At 39.6% G+C, this 17,454-nt stretch overlaps 1 protein-coding gene across 2 annotated transcripts in view; it reads left to right on the top strand.

Moving 5' to 3' along the window:
* LOC138670407 (serotransferrin-1-like) overlaps nucleotides 1-17,454 on the top strand; it is a 192,632-nt gene that overhangs the window by 153,942 nt on the left and 21,236 nt on the right. The gene's annotated exons all lie outside the window — the stretch shown is intronic.

Genomic DNA, 17,454 nt, shown 5'->3' with positions numbered 1-17,454 from the left:
AAATGTAACTGGGAACCCGGTGCTAAATCATTTGAAGACGACCTGCTTCTGTCTCTGGGTTTCATATAAAGCAAAGCAGCTCCCTTCACTGCGATCTATTGAAAGTCATCCCTCGATACCAGCTATTCAACATATAAATAGAAAAGGGTTCCTTCCAGTTAGAGCAGTCAGACTGTGAAATGCCCTACCACAAGAGGTAGTAATGGCAGACATTATGACAGCTTTTAAAAAAGGTCTGGATGATTTACTCAATACACATAACATTGTGGGTAGTAGGTAATTTACTAAAAAAATGTATAATTGGTGGAGAAAGGTTGAATTTGCTGGGTCTTTTTTCAACCTATGTAACTATGTAAAATTCTATACAGAAAACTCAATCTCTTTCATCAGGAGGTTTGCTGCACTCTTCTTATTGAGATCTATAGATATTAGAGAGGTAAACTTGGCTGGAAAAGGAATTGATTCATGATAGAGTCTTGTCCCCTTAAAGGGGAGGCAGGGCCGGTTTTAGGCAAAGTGGGGCCCTACGCAAAAGTTTAAAATGGGGCGCCAAATGCTAACATATTGCATATCACACAGAAGCATTTCTGTTGTATTTACATGCGCTTTGTTCAGGCGACCACAGTCCTCCATATTGTAAAATGCAAACCCCATAGTCCTCCGTATAATATAATGTGCCCAATAGCCCTCCATATAATACACTCCGCATAGTCCTCAATATAGTATAATACACTCCCTATAGTCCTCCATATATTAAAATACACTCCTCAGTCCTCCATATAGTATTATACACTACCCATAGTCCTCCATATAGTATAATACACTGCTCAGTCCTCCATATATTAAAATACACTGCTCAGTCCTCCATATAGTATAATGCACTCCTCATAGTGCTCCATATAGTATAATGCACCGCCATGGTCATCCATGTAGTACAATTCACTTGCCATAGTATAATGCACCCCATAGTTCTTCATATAGTATAATATATTCCCCATAGTCCTCGATACAGTATAATGCAACCCACTTATAATATAATGCTGCCACCCCACAGAGTATAATGTAACCCCCCATAGAATATAATGCAGCCCACTCATGTAGTATAATGCAGCCCCTCCATAGAATATATGGTAGCTCCCTCATATAGTATGATGTAGCCCCCATAGAATAAAATTCAGCCCCCCATAGAATATAATGTAGCCCCTCCAGAGAATACAATGTAGCCCTCCTCATATAGTATAATGTGAAGACACAAAAGAGAATAGTAAAACCAAAAACACTCAGTTTGAAAAAATGTTGCAGTAATCCGCAAGTGCTAGTAAAAGATGTAAAAAACAGGGTATTTGGTTGATACGTTTTTTGCAAAAAATGTATACTAAGCTGCTCTACCAATCTTCACGGTATACCCTTATCAGAGCAGTCCTAACTAATGTATGCAATCCCTATCTGATGTATTTAAAAACCTGATCATCTGTATATAACCTGTGTGAACAGGGTTCAGAGAGGAAAAATCCATGTGTGCATACAGGGTAGAACAGCTTTTGTGCAGATAGCCCAAGAGGAGTGGTGGAACTCCCCAGTCTTGTAGACACAAGAGAACAATTATGGAAACAGGAACACATGGGCCACTTGCACAGTGAACAAGTCTGTATGATCATGTTCACACACCACCAAGAAACCTGAAGACACAAAAGAGAATAGTAAAACCAAAAACACTCAGTTTGAAAAAATGTTGCAGTAATCCGCAAGTGCTAGTAAAAGATGTAAAAAACAGGGTATTTGGTTGATACGTTTTTTGCAAAAAATGTATACTAAGCTGCTCTACCAATCTTCACGGTATACCCTTATCAGAGCAGTCCTAACTAATGTATGCAATCCCTATCTGATGTATTTAAAAACCTGATCATCTGTATATAACCTGTGTGAACAGGGTTCAGAGAGGAAAAATCCATGTGTGCATACAGGGTAGAACAGCTTTTGTGCAGATAGCCCAAGAGGAGTGGTGGAACTCCCCAGTCTTGTAGACACAAGAGAACAATTATGGAAACAGGAACACATGGGCTACTTGCACAGTGAACAAGTCTGTATGATCATGTTCACACACCACCAAGAAACCTGAAGACACAAAAGAGGATAGTAAAACCAAAAACACTCAGTTTGAAAAAATGTTGCAGTAATCCGCAAGTGCTAGTAAAAGATGTAAAAAACAGGGTATTTGGTTGATACGTTTTTTGCAAAAAATGTATACTAAGCTGCTCTACCAATCTTCACGGTATACCCTTATCAGAGCAGTCCTAACTAATGTATGCAATCCCTATCTGATGTATTTAAAAACCTGATCATCTGTATATAACCTGTGTGAACAGGGTTCAGAGAGGAAAAATCCATGTGTGCATACAGGGTAGAACAGCTTTTGTGCAGATAGCCCAAGAGGAGTGGTGGAACTCCCCAGTCTTGTAGACACAAGAGAACAATTATGGAAACAGGAACACATGGGCCACTTGCACAGTGAACAAGTCTGTATGATCATGTTCACACACCACCAAGAAACCTGAAGACACAAAAGAGAATAGTAAAACCAAAAACACTCAGTTTGAAAAAATGTTGCAGTAATCCGCAAGTGCTAGTAAAAGATGTAAAAAACAGGGTATTTGGTTGATACGTTTTTTGCAAAAAATGTATACTAAGCTGCTCTACCAATCTTCACGGTATACCCTTATCAGAGCAGTCCTAACTAATGTATGCAATCCCTATCTGATGTATTTAAAAACCTGATCATCTGTATATAACCTGTGTGAACAGGGTTCAGAGAGGAAAAATCCATGTGTGCATACAGGGTAGAACAGCTTTTGTGCAGATAGCCCAAGAGGAGTGGTGGAACTCCCCAGTCTTGTAGACACAAGAGAACAATTATGGAAACAGGAACACATGGGCCACTTGCACAGTGAACAAGTCTGTATGATCATGTTCACACACCACCAAGAAACCTGAAGACACAAAAGAGAATAGTAAAACCAAAAACACTCAGTTTGAAAAAATGTTGCAGTAATCCGCAAGTGCTAGTAAAAGATGTAAAAAACAGGGTATTTGGTTGATACGTTTTTTGCAAAAAATGTATACTAAGCTGCTCTACCAATCTTCACGGTATACCCTTATCAGAGCAGTCCTAACTAATGTATGCAATCCCTATCTGATGTATTTAAAAACCTGATCATCTGTATATAACCTGTGTGAACAGGGTTCAGAGAGGAAAAATCCATGTGTGCATACAGGGTAGAACAGCTTTTGTGCAGATAGCCCAAGAGGAGTGGTGGAACTCCCCAGTCTTGTAGACACAAGAGAACAATTATGGAAACAGGAACACATGGGCTACTTGCACAGTGAACAAGTCTGTATGATCATGTTCACACACCACCAAGAAACCTGAAGACACAAAAGAGGATAGTAAAACCAAAAACACTCAGTTTGAAAAAATGTTGCAGTAATCCGCAAGTGCTAGTAAAAGATGTAAAAAACAGGGTATTTGGTTGATACGTTTTTTGCAAAAAATGTATACTAAGCTGCTCTACCAATCTTCACGGTATACCCTTATCAGAGCAGTCCTAACTAATGTATGCAATCCCTATCTGATGTATTTAAAAACCTGATCATCTGTATATAACCTGTGTGAACAGGGTTCAGAGAGGAAAAATCCATGTGTGCATACAGGGTAGAACAGCTTTTGTGCAGATAGCCCAAGAGGAGTGGTGGAACTCCCCAGTCTTGTAGACACAAGAGAACAATTATGGAAACAGGAACACATGGGCCACTTGCACAGTGAACAAGTCTGTATGATCATGTTCACACACCACCAAGAAACCTGAAGACACAAAAGAGAATAGTAAAACCAAAAACACTCAGTTTGAAAAAATGTTGCAGTAATCCGCAAGTGCTAGTAAAAGATGTAAAAAACAGGGTATTTGGTTGATACGTTTTTTGCAAAAAATGTATACTAAGCTGCTCTACCAATCTTCACGGTATACCCTTATCAGAGCAGTCCTAACTAATGTATGCAATCCCTATCTGATGTATTTAAAAACCTGATCATCTGTATATAACCTGTGTGAACAGGGTTCAGAGAGGAAAAATCCATGTGTGCATACAGGGTAGAACAGCTTTTGTGCAGATAGCCCAAGAGGAGTGGTGGAACTCCCCAGTCTTGTAGACACAAGAGAACAATTATGGAAACAGGAACACATGGGCTACTTGCACAGTGAACAAGTCTGTATGATCATGTTCACACACCACCAAGAAACCTGAAGACACAAAAGAGGATAGTAAAACCAAAAACACTCAGTTTGAAAAAATGTTGCAGTAATCCGCAAGTGCTAGTAAAAGATGTAAAAAACAGGGTATTTGGTTGATACGTTTTTTGCAAAAAATGTATACTAAGCTGCTCTACCAATCTTCACGGTATACCCTTATCAGAGCAGTCCTAACTAATGTATGCAATCCCTATCTGATGTATTTAAAAACCTGATCATCTGTATATAACCTGTGTGAACAGGGTTCAGAGAGGAAAAATCCATGTGTGCATACAGGGTAGAACAGCTTTTGTGCAGATAGCCCAAGAGGAGTGGTGGAACTCCCCAGTCTTGTAGACACAAGAGAACAATTATGGAAACAGGAACACATGGGCCACTTGCACAGTGAACAAGTCTGTATGATCATGTTCACACACCACCAAGAAACCTGAAGACACAAAAGAGAATAGTAAAACCAAAAACACTCAGTTTGAAAAAATGTTGCAGTAATCCGCAAGTGCTAGTAAAAGATGTAAAAAACAGGGTATTTGGTTGATACGTTTTTTGCAAAAAATGTATACTAAGCTGCTCTACCAATCTTCACGGTATACCCTTATCAGAGCAGTCCTAACTAATGTATGCAATCCCTATCTGATGTATTTAAAAACCTGATCATCTGTATATAACCTGTGTGAACAGGGTTCAGAGAGGAAAAATCCATGTGTGCATACAGGGTAGAACAGCTTTTGTGCAGATAGCCCAAGAGGAGTGGTGGAACTCCCCAGTCTTGTAGACACAAGAGAACAATTATGGAAACAGGAACACATGGGCCACTTGCACAGTGAACAAGTCTGTATGATCATGTTCACACACCACCAAGAAACCTGAAGACACAAAAGAGAATAGTAAAACCAAAAACACTCAGTTTGAAAAAATGTTGCAGTATTCCGCAAGTGCTAGTAAAAGATGTAAAAAACAGGGTATTTGGTTGATACGTTTTTTGCAAAAAATGTATACTAAGCTGCTCTACCAATCTTCACGGTATACCCTTATCAGAGCAGTCCTAACTAATGTATGCAATCCCTATCTGATGTATTTAAAAACCTGATCATCTGTATATAACCTGTGTGAACAGGGTTCAGAGAGGAAAAATCCATGTGTGCATACAGGGTAGAACAGCTTTTGTGCAGATAGCCCAAGAGGAGTGGTGGAACTCCCCAGTCTTGTAGACACAAGAGAACAATTATGGAAACAGGAACACATGGGCCACTTGCACAGTGAACAAGTCTGTATGATCATGTTCACACACCACCAAGAAACCTGAAGACACAAAAGAGAATAGTAAAACCAAAAACACTCAGTTTGAAAAAATGTTGCAGTAATCCGCAAGTGCTAGTAAAAGATGTAAAAAACAGGGTATTTGGTTGATACGTTTTTTGCAAAAAATGTATACTAAGCTGCTCTACCAATCTTCACGGTATACCCTTATCAGAGCAGTCCTAACTAATGTATGCAATCCCTATCTGATGTATTTAAAAACCTGATCATCTGTATATAACCTGTGTGAACAGGGTTCAGAGAGGAAAAATCCATGTGTGCATACAGGGTAGAACAGCTTTTGTGCAGATAGCCCAAGAGGAGTGGTGGAACTCCCCAGTCTTGTAGACACAAGAGAACAATTATGGAAACAGGAACACATGGGCCACTTGCACAGTGAACAAGTCTGTATGATCATGTTCACACACCACCAAGAAACCTGAAGACACAAAAGAGAATAGTAAAACCAAAAACACTCAGTTTGAAAAAATGTTGCAGTAATCCGCAAGTGCTAGTAAAAGATGTAAAAAACAGGGTATTTGGTTGATACGTTTTTTGCAAAAAATGTATACTAAGCTGCTCTACCAATCTTCACGGTATACCCTTATCAGAGCAGTCCTAACTAATGTATGCAATCCCTATCTGATGTATTTAAAAACCTGATCATCTGTATATAACCTGTGTGAACAGGGTTCAGAGAGGAAAAATCCATGTGTGCATACAAGGTAGAACAGCTTTTGTGCAGATAGCCCAAGAGGAGTGGTGGAACTCCCCAGTCTTGTAGACACAAGAGAACAATTATGGAAACAGGAACACATGGGCCACTTGCACAGTGAACAAGTCTGTATGATCATGTTCACACACCACCAAGAAACCTGAAGACACAAAAGAGAATAGTAAAACCAAAAACACTCAGTTTGAAAAAATGTTGCAGTAATCCGCAAGTGCTAGTAAAAGATGTAAAAAACAGGGTATTTGGTTGATACGTGTTTTGCAAAAAATGTATACTAAGCTGCTCTACCAATCTTCACGGTATACCCTTATCAGAGCAGTCCTAACTAATGTATGCAATCCCTATCTGATGTATTTAAAAACCTGATCATCTGTATATAACCTGTGTGAACAGGGTTCAGAGAGGAAAAATCCATGTGTGCATACAGGGTAGAACAGCTTTTGTGCAGATAGCCCAAGAGGAGTGGTGGAACTCCCCAGTCTTGTAGACACAAGAGAACAATTATGGAAACAGGAACACATGGGCCACTTGCACAGTGAACAAGTCTGTATGATCATGTTCACACACCACCAAGAAACCTGAAGACACAAAAGAGAATAGTAAAACCAAAAACACTCAGTTTGAAAAAATGTTGCAGTAATCCGCAAGTGCTAGTAAAAGATGTAAAAAACAGGGTATTTGGTTGATACGTTTTTTGCAAAAAATGTATACTAAGCTGCTCTACCAATCTTCACGGTATACCCTTATCAGAGCAGTCCTAACTAATGTATGCAATCACTATCTGATGTATTTAAAAACCTGATCATCTGTATATAACCTGTGTGAACAGGGTTCAGAGAGGAAAAATCCATGTGTGCATACAGGGTAGAACAGCTTTTGTGCAGATAGCCCAAGAGGAGTGGTGGAACTCCCCAGTCTTGTAGACACAAGAGAACAATTATGGAAACAGGAACACATGGGCCACTTGCACAGTGAACAAGTCTGTATGATCATGTTCACACACCACCAAGAAACCTGAAGACACAAAAGAGAATAGTAAAACCAAAAACACTCAGTTTGAAAAAATGTTGCAGTAATCCGCAAGTGCTAGTAAAAGATGTAAAAAACAGGGTATTTGGTTGATACGTTTTTTGCAAAAAATGTATACTAAGCTGCTCTACCAATCTTCACGGTATACCCTTATCAGAGCAGTCCTAACTAATGTATGCAATCCCTATCTGATGTATTTAAAAACCTGATCATCTGTATATAACCTGTGTGAACAGGGTTCAGAGAGGAAAAATCCATGTGTGCATACAGGGTAGAACAGCTTTTGTGCAGATAGCCCAAGAGGAGTGGTGGAACTCCCCAGTCTTGTAGACACAAGAGAACAATTATGGAAACAGGAACACATGGGCCACTTGCACAGTGAACAAGTCTGTATGATCATGTTCACACACCACCAAGAAACCTGAAGACACAAAAGAGAATAGTAAAACCAAAAACACTCAGTTTGAAAAAATGTTGCAGTATTCCGCAAGTGCTAGTAAAAGATGTAAAAAACAGGGTATTTGGTTGATACGTTTTTTGCAAAAAATGTATACTAAGCTGCTCTACCAATCTTCACGGTATACCCTTATCAGAGCAGTCCTAACTAATGTATGCAATCCCTATCTGATGTATTTAAAAACCTGATCATCTGTATATAACCTGTGTGAACAGGGTTCAGAGAGGAAAAATCCATGTGTGCATACAGGGTAGAACAGCTTTTGTGCAGATAGCCCAAGAGGAGTGGTGGAACTCCCCAGTCTTGTAGACACAAGAGAACAATTATGGAAACAGGAACACATGGGCCACTTGCACAGTGAACAAGTCTGTATGATCATGTTCACACACCACCAAGAAACCTGAAGACACAAAAGAGAATAGTAAAACCAAAAACACTCAGTTTGAAAAAATGTTGCAGTAATCCGCAAGTGCTAGTAAAAGATGTAAAAAACAGGGTATTTGGTTGATACGTTTTTTGCAAAAAATGTATACTAAGCTGCTCTACCAATCTTCACGGTATACCCTTATCAGAGCAGTCCTAACTAATGTATGCAATCCCTATCTGATGTATTTAAAAACCTGATCATCTGTATATAACCTGTGTGAACAGGGTTCAGAGAGGAAAAATCCATGTGTGCATACAGGGTAGAACAGCTTTTGTGCAGATAGCCCAAGAGGAGTGGTGGAACTCCCCAGTCTTGTAGACACAAGAGAACAATTATGGAAACAGGAACACATGGGCCACTTGCACAGTGAACAAGTCTGTATGATCATGTTCACACACCACCAAGAAACCTGAAGACACAAAAGAGAATAGTAAAACCAAAAACACTCAGTTTGAAAAAATGTTGCAGTAATCCGCAAGTGCTAGTAAAAGATGTAAAAAACAGGGTATTTGGTTGATACGTTTTTTGCAAAAAATGTATACTAAGCTGCTCTACCAATCTTCACGGTATACCCTTATCAGAGCAGTCCTAACTAATGTATGCAATCCCTATCTGATGTATTTAAAAACCTGATCATCTGTATATAACCTGTGTGAACAGGGTTCAGAGAGGAAAAATCCATGTGTGCATACAGGGTAGAACAGCTTTTGTGCAGATAGCCCAAGAGGAGTGGTGGAACTCCCCAGTCTTGTAGACACAAGAGAACAATTATGGAAACAGGAACACATGGGCCACTTGCACAGTGAACAAGTCTGTATGATCATGTTCACACACCACCAAGAAACCTGAAGACACAAAAGAGAATAGTAAAACCAAAAACACTCAGTTTGAAAAAATGTTGCAGTAATCCGCAAGTGCTAGTAAAAGATGTAAAAAACAGGGTATTTGGTTGATACGTTTTTTGCAAAAAATGTATACTAAGCTGCTCTACCAATCTTCACGGTATACCCTTATCAGAGCAGTCCTAACTAATGTATGCAATCCCTATCTGATGTATTTAAAAACCTGATCATCTGTATATAACCTGTGTGAACAGTGTTCAGAGAGGAAAAATCCATGTGTGCATACAGGGTAGAACAGCTTTTGTGCAGATAGCCCAAGAGGAGTGGTGGAACTCCCCAGTCTTGTAGACACAAGAGAACAATTATGGAAACAGGAACACATGGGCCACTTGCACAGTGAACAAGTCTGTATGATCATGTTCACACACCACCAAGAAACCTGAAGACACAAAAGAGAATAGTAAAACCAAAAACACTCAGTTTGAAAAAATGTTGCAGTAATCCGCAAGTGCTAGTAAAAGATGTAAAAAACAGGGTATTTGGTTGATACGTGTTTTGCAAAAAATGTATACTAAGCTGCTCTACCAATCTTCACGGTATACCCTTATCAGAGCAGTCCTAACTAATGTATGCAATCCCTATCTGATGTATTTAAAAACCTGATCATCTGTATATAACCTGTGTGAACAGGGTTCAGAGAGGAAAAATCCATGTGTGCATACAGGATAGAACAGCATTTGTGCAGATAGCCCAAGAGGAGTGGTGGAACTCCCCAGTCTTGTAGACACAAGAGAACAATTATGGAAACAGGAACACATGGGCCACTTGCACAGTGAACAAGTCTGTATGATCATGTTCACACACCACCAAGAAACCTGAAGACACAAAAGAGAATAGTAAAACCAAAAACACTCAGTTTGAAAAAATGTTGCAGTAATCCGCAAGTGCTAGTAAAAGATGTAAAAAACAGGGTATTTGGTTGATACGTTTTTTGCAAAAAATGTATACTAAGCTGCTCTACCAATCTTCACGGTATACCCTTATCAGAGCAGTCCTAACTAATGTATGCAATCACTATCTGATGTATTTAAAAACCTGATCATCTGTATATAACCTGTGTGAACAGGGTTCAGAGAGGAAAAATCCATGTGTGCATACAGGGTAGAACAGCTTTTGTGCAGATAGCCCAAGAGGAGTGGTGGAACTCCCCAGTCTTGTAGACACAAGAGAACAATTATGGAAACAGGAACACATGGGCCACTTGCACAGTGAACAAGTCTGTATGATCATGTTCACACACCACCAAGAAACCTGAAGACACAAAAGAGAATAGTAAAACCAAAAACACTCAGTTTGAAAAAATGTTGCAGTAATCCGCAAGTGCTAGTAAAAGATGTAAAAAACAGGGTATTTGGTTGATACGTTTTTTGCAAAAAATGTATACTAAGCTGCTCTACCAATCTTCACGGTATACCCTTATCAGAGCAGTCCTAACTAATGTATGCAATCCCTATCTGATGTATTTAAAAACCTGATCATCTGTATATAACCTGTGTGAACAGGGTTCAGAGAGGAAAAATCCATGTGTGCATACAGGGTAGAACAGCTTTTGTGCAGATAGCCCAAGAGGAGTGGTGGAACTCCCCAGTCTTGTAGACACAAGAGAACAATTATGGAAACAGGAACACATGGGCCACTTGCACAGTGAACAAGTCTGTATGATCATGTTCACACACCACCAAGAAACCTGAAGACACAAAAGAGAATAGTAAAACCAAAAACACTCAGTTTGAAAAAATGTTGCAGTATTCCGCAAGTGCTAGTAAAAGATGTAAAAAACAGGGTATTTGGTTGATACGTTTTTTGCAAAAAATGTATACTAAGCTGCTCTACCAATCTTCACGGTATACCCTTATCAGAGCAGTCCTAACTAATGTATGCAATCCCTATCTGATGTATTTAAAAACCTGATCATCTGTATATAACCTGTGTGAACAGGGTTCAGAGAGGAAAAATCCATGTGTGCATACAGGGTAGAACAGCTTTTGTGCAGATAGCCCAAGAGGAGTGGTGGAACTCCCCAGTCTTGTAGACACAAGAGAACAATTATGGAAACAGGAACACATGGGCCACTTGCACAGTGAACAAGTCTGTATGATCATGTTCACACACCACCAAGAAACCTGAAGACACAAAAGAGAATAGTAAAACCAAAAACACTCAGTTTGAAAAAATGTTGCAGTATTCCGCAAGTGCTAGTAAAAGATGTAAAAAACAGGGTATTTGGTTGATACGTTTTTTGCAAAAAATGTATACTAAGCTGCTCTACCAATCTTCACGGTATACCCTTATCAGAGCAGTCCTAACTAATGTATGCAATCCCTATCTGATGTATTTAAAAACCTGATCATCTGTATATAACCTGTGTGAACAGGGTTCAGAGAGGAAAAATCCATGTGTGCATACAGGGTAGAACAGCTTTTGTGCAGATAGCCCAAGAGGAGTGGTGGAACTCCCCAGTCTTGTAGACACAAGAGAACAATTATGGAAACAGGAACACATGGGCCACTTGCACAGTGAACAAGTCTGTATGATCATGTTCACACACCACCAAGAAACCTGAAGACACAAAAGAGAATAGTAAAACCAAAAACACTCAGTTTGAAAAAATGTTGCAGTAATCCGCAAGTGCTAGTAAAAGATGTAAAAAACAGGGTATTTGGTTGATACGTTTTTTGCAAAAAATGTATACTAAGCTGCTCTACCAATCTTCACGGTATACCCTTATCAGAGCAGTCCTAACTAATGTATGCAATCCCTATCTGATGTATTTAAAAACCTGATCATCTGTATATAACCTGTGTGAACAGGGTTCAGAGAGGAAAAATCCATGTGTGCATACAGGGTAGAACAGCTTTTGTGCAGATAGCCCAAGAGGAGTGGTGGAACTCCCCAGTCTTGTAGACACAAGAGAACAATTATGGAAACAGGAACACATGGGCCACTTGCACAGTGAACAAGTCTGTATGATCATGTTCACACACCACCAAGAAACCTGAAGACACAAAAGAGAATAGTAAAACCAAAAACACTCAGTTTGAAAAAATGTTGCAGTAATCCGCAAGTGCTAGTAAAAGATGTAAAAAACAGGGTATTTGGTTGATACGTTTTTTGCAAAAAATGTATACTAAGCTGCTCTACCAATCTTCACGGTATACCCTTATCAGAGCAGTCCTAACTAATGTATGCAATCCCTATCTGATGTATTTAAAAACCTGATCATCTGTATATAACCTGTGTGAACAGGGTTCAGAGAGGAAAAATCCATGTGTGCATACAGGGTAGAACAGCTTTTGTGCAGATAGCCCAAGAGGAGTGGTGGAACTCCCCAGTCTTGTAGACACAAGAGAACAATTATGGAAACAGGAACACATGGGCCACTTGCACAGTGAACAAGTCTGTATGATCATGTTCACACACCACCAAGAAACCTGAAGACACAAAAGAGAATAGTAAAACCAAAAACACTCAGTTTGAAAAAATGTTGCAGTAATCCGCAAGTGCTAGTAAAAGATGTAAAAAACAGGGTATTTGGTTGATACGTTTTTTGCAAAAAATGTATACTAAGCTGCTCTACCAATCTTCACGGTATACCCTTATCAGAGCAGTCCTAACTAATGTATGCAATCCCTATCTGATGTATTTAAAAACCTGATCATCTGTATATAACCTGTGTGAACAGGGTTCAGAAAGGAAAAATCCATGTGTGCATACAGGGTAGAACAGCTTTTGTGCAGATAGCCCAAGAGGAGTGGTGGAACTCCCCAGTCTTGTAGACACAAGAGAACAATTATGGAAACAGGAACACATGGGCCACTTGCACAGTGAACAAGTCTGTATGAACATGTTCACACACCACCAAGAAACCTGAAGACACAAAAGAGAATAGTAAAACCAAAAACACTCAGTTTGAAAAAATGTTGCAGTAATCCGCAAGTGCTAGTAAAAGATGTAAAAAACAGGGTATTTGGTTGATACGTTTTTTGCAAAAAATGTATACTAAGCTGATCTACCAATCTTCACGGTATACCCTTATCAGAGCAGTCCTAACTAATGTATGCAATCCCTATCTGATGTATTTAAAAACCTAATCATCTGTATATAACCTGTGTGAACAGGGTTCAGAGAGAAAAATCCATGTGTGCATACAGGGTAGAACAGCTTTTGTGCAGATAGCCCAAGAGGAGTGGTGGAACTCCCCAGTCTTGTAGACACAAGAGAACAATTATGGAAACAGGAACACATGGGCCACTTGCACAGTGAACAAGTCTGTATGATCATGTTCACACACCACCAAGAAACCTGAAGACACAAAAGAGAATAGTAAAACCAAAAACACTCAGTTTGTTTTTAAACAAGTGGCCCATGTGTTACTGTTTCCATAATTGTTCTCTTGTGTCTACAAGACTGGGGAGTTCCACCACTCCTCTTGGGCTATCTGCACAAAAGCTGTTCTACCCTGTATGCACACATGGATTTTTCCTCTCTGAACCCTGTTCACACAGGTTATATACAGATGATCAGGTTTTTAAATACATCAGATAGTGATTGCATACATTAGTTAGGACTGCTCTGATAAGGGTATACCGTGAAGATTGGTAGAGCAGCTTAGTATACATTTTTTGCAAAAAACGTATCAACCAAATACCCTGTTTTTTACATCTTTTACTAGCACTTGCGGATTACTGCAACATTTTTTCAAACTGAGTGTTTTTGGTTTTACTATTCTCTTTTGTGTCTTCAGGTTTCTTGGTGGTGTGTGAACATGATCATACAGACTTGTTCACTGTGCAAGTGGCCCATGTGTTCCTGTTTCCATAATTGTTCTCTTGTGTCTACAAGACTGGGGAGTTCCACCACTCCTCTTGGGCTATCTGCACAAAAGCTGTTCTACCCTGTATGCACACATGGATTTTTCCTCTCTGAACCCTGTTCACACAGGTTATATACAGATGATCAGGTTTTTAAATACATCAGATAGGGATTGCATACATTAGTTAGGACTGCTCTGATAAGGGTATACCGTGAAGATTGGTAGAGCAGCTTAGTATACATTTTTTGCAAAACACGTATCAACCAAATACCCTGTTTTTTACATCTTTTACTAGCACTTGCGGATTACTGCAACATTTTTTCAAACTGAGTGTTTTTGGTTTTACTATTCTCTTTTGTGTCTTCAGGTTTCTTGGTGGTGTGTGAACATGATCATACAGACTTGTTCACTGTGCAAGTGGCCCATGTGTTCCTGTTTCCATAATTGTTCTCTTGTGTCTACAAGACTGGGGAGTTCCACCACTCCTCTTGGGCTATCTGCACAAAAGCTGTTCTACCCTGTATGCACACATGGATTTTTCCTCTCTGAACCCTGTTCACACAGGTTATATACAGATGATCAGGTTTTTAAATACATCAGATAGGGATTGCATACATTAGTTAGGACTGCTCTGATAAGGGTATACCGTGAAGATTGGTAGAGCAGCTTAGTATACATTTTTTGCAAAAAACGTATCAACCAAATACCCTGTTTTTTACATCTTTTACTAGCACTTGCGGATTACTGCAACATTTTTTCAAACTGAGTGTTTTTGGTTTTACTATTCTCTTTTGTGTCTTCAGGTTTCTTGGTGGTGTGTGAACATGATCATACAGACTTGTTCACTGTGCAAGTGGCCCATGTGTTCCTGTTTCCATAATTGTTCTCTTGTGTCTACAAGACTGGGGAGTTCCACCACTCCTCTTGGGCTATCTGCACAAAAGCTGTTCTACCCTGTATGCACACATGGATTTTTCCTCTCTGAACCCTGTTCACACAGGTTATATACAGATGATCAGGTTTTTAAATACATCAGATAGGGATTGCATACATTAGTTAGGACTGCTCTGATAAGGGTATACCGTGAAGATTGGTAGAGCAGCTTAGTATACATTTTTTGCAAAAAACGTATCAACCAAATACCCTGTTTTTTACATCTTTTACTAGCACTTGCGGATTACTGCAACATTTTTTCAAACTGAGTGTTTTTGGTTTTACTATTCTCTTTTGTGTCTTCAGGTTTCTTGGTGGTGTGTGAACATGATCATACAGACTTGTTCACTGTGCAAGTGGCCCATGTGTTCCTGTTTCCATAATTGTTCTCTTGTGTCTACAAGACTGGGGAGTTCCACCACTCCTCTTGGGCTATCTGCACAAAAGCTGTTCTACCCTGTATGCACACATGGATTTTTCCTCTCTGAACCCTGTTCACACAGGTTATATACAGATGATCAGGTTTTTAAATACATCAGATAGGGATTGCATACATTAGTTAGGACTGCTCTGATAAGGGTATACCGTGAAGATTGGTAGAGCAGCTTAGTATACATTTTTTGCAAAAAACGTATCAACCAAATACCCTGTTTTTTACATCTTTTACTAGCACTTGCGGATTACTGCAACATTTTTTCAAACTGAGTGTTTTTGGTTTTACTATTCTCTTTTGTGTCTTCAGGTTTCTTGGTGGTGTGTGAACATGATCATACAGACTTGTTCACTGTGCAAGTGGCCCATGTGTTCCTGTTTCCATAATTGTTCTCTTGTGTCTACAAGACTGGGGAGTTCCACCACTCCTCTTGGGCTATCTGCACAAAAGCTGTTCTACCCTGTATGCACACATGGATTTTTCCTCTCTGAACCCTGTTCACACAGGTTATATACAGATGATCAGGTTTTTAAATACATCAGATAGGGATTGCATACATTAGTTAGGACTGCTCTGATAAGGGTATACCGTGAAGATTGGTAGAGCAGCTTAGTATACATTTTTTGCAAAAAACGTATCAACCAAATACCCTGTTTTTTACATCTTTTACTAGCACTTGCGGATTACTGCAACATTTTTTCAAACTGAGTGTTTTTGGTTTTACTATTCTCTTTTGTGTCTTCAGGTTTCTTGGTGGTGTGTGAACATGATCATACAGACTTGTTCACTGTGCAAGTGACCCATGTGTTCCTGTTTCCATAATTGTTCTCTTGTGTCTACAAGACTGGGGAGTTCCACCACTCCTCTTGGGCTATCTGCACAAAAGCTGTTCTACCCTGTATGCACACATGGATTTTTCCTCTCTGAACCCTGTTCACACAGGTTATATACAGATGATCAGGTTTTTAAATACATCAGATAGGGATTGCATACATTAGTTAGGACTGCTCTGATAAGGGTATACCGTGAAGATTGGTAGAGCAGCTTAGTATACATTTTTTGCAAAAAAACGTATCAACCAAATACCCTGTTTTTTACATCTTTTACTAGCACTTGCGGATTACTGCAACATTTTTTCAAACTGAGTGTTTTTGGTTTTACTATTCTCTTTTGTGTCTTCAGGTTTCTTGGTGGTGTGTGAACATGATCATACAGACTTGTTCACTGTGCAAGTGGCCCATGTGTTCCTGTTTTCATATAGTATAATGCAGCCCCCCATAGAATATAATGTAGGCCCCTCATAGAGTATAATGAAGCCCACATACAATATAATTTAACCCCCATAGAATATAATGCAGAACCCCATAGAATACAATGTATGCCCCCATAGAATCTAATACAGCCCCTCATAGAATATAATGTTGGCCCCCTTAGAATCTAATACAGCCCCCATAGAATATAATACAGCCCCCCACAGAATCTAATAAAGCATCCCCATAGAATATAATGTAGGCTCCTATAGAATCTAATACAGCTCCTCATAGAATATAATGTAGGCCCCATAGAATCTAATACAGCCCCCATAGAATATAATGTAGGCCCCATAGAATCTAATACAGCCCCCCCATAGAATATAATGTAGCCCCCCACAGAATCTATTACAGCCCCCCATAGAATATAATGTAGGCCCCCATAGAATCTAATACAGCCCCCCATATAATATAATGTAGGCCCCACATAGACTCTAATACAGCCCTCTATAGAATATAATGTAGGCCCCATAGAACCTAATACAGCCCCCTCAGAATATAATGTAGGCCCCCACAGAATATAATACAGCCCCCATAGAACATAATGTAGGCCCATAGAATCCAATACAACCCCCTAGAATATAATGTAGCTGACCCTCCCCCCTCCCCTCACTCATTCATATATTAAAAAACACACAATCCTCACCTCTCCTCATGCTCCGCGCTGCTCCCAGATCGGCTCCAGTCTCAGCACCTGCAGTCTGCCCAGCACACAGCAAGTACACGATGATGTGACATCATTGCGTACCCGCAGTGTCAGAGGCAGAGGGGAATGATGGGAGAGGGAGTGTCAGCTGACGCTCTCTACTCCATCATT

This window comes from Ranitomeya imitator, chromosome 1 (genome assembly GCF_032444005.1).
Source record: "Ranitomeya imitator isolate aRanImi1 chromosome 1, aRanImi1.pri, whole genome shotgun sequence".
Taxonomy (NCBI): domain Eukaryota; kingdom Metazoa; phylum Chordata; class Amphibia; order Anura; family Dendrobatidae; genus Ranitomeya; species Ranitomeya imitator.
Note: the sequence above shows the minus strand (reverse complement) of the source record. Positions and strands in the feature narration are given on the sequence as shown.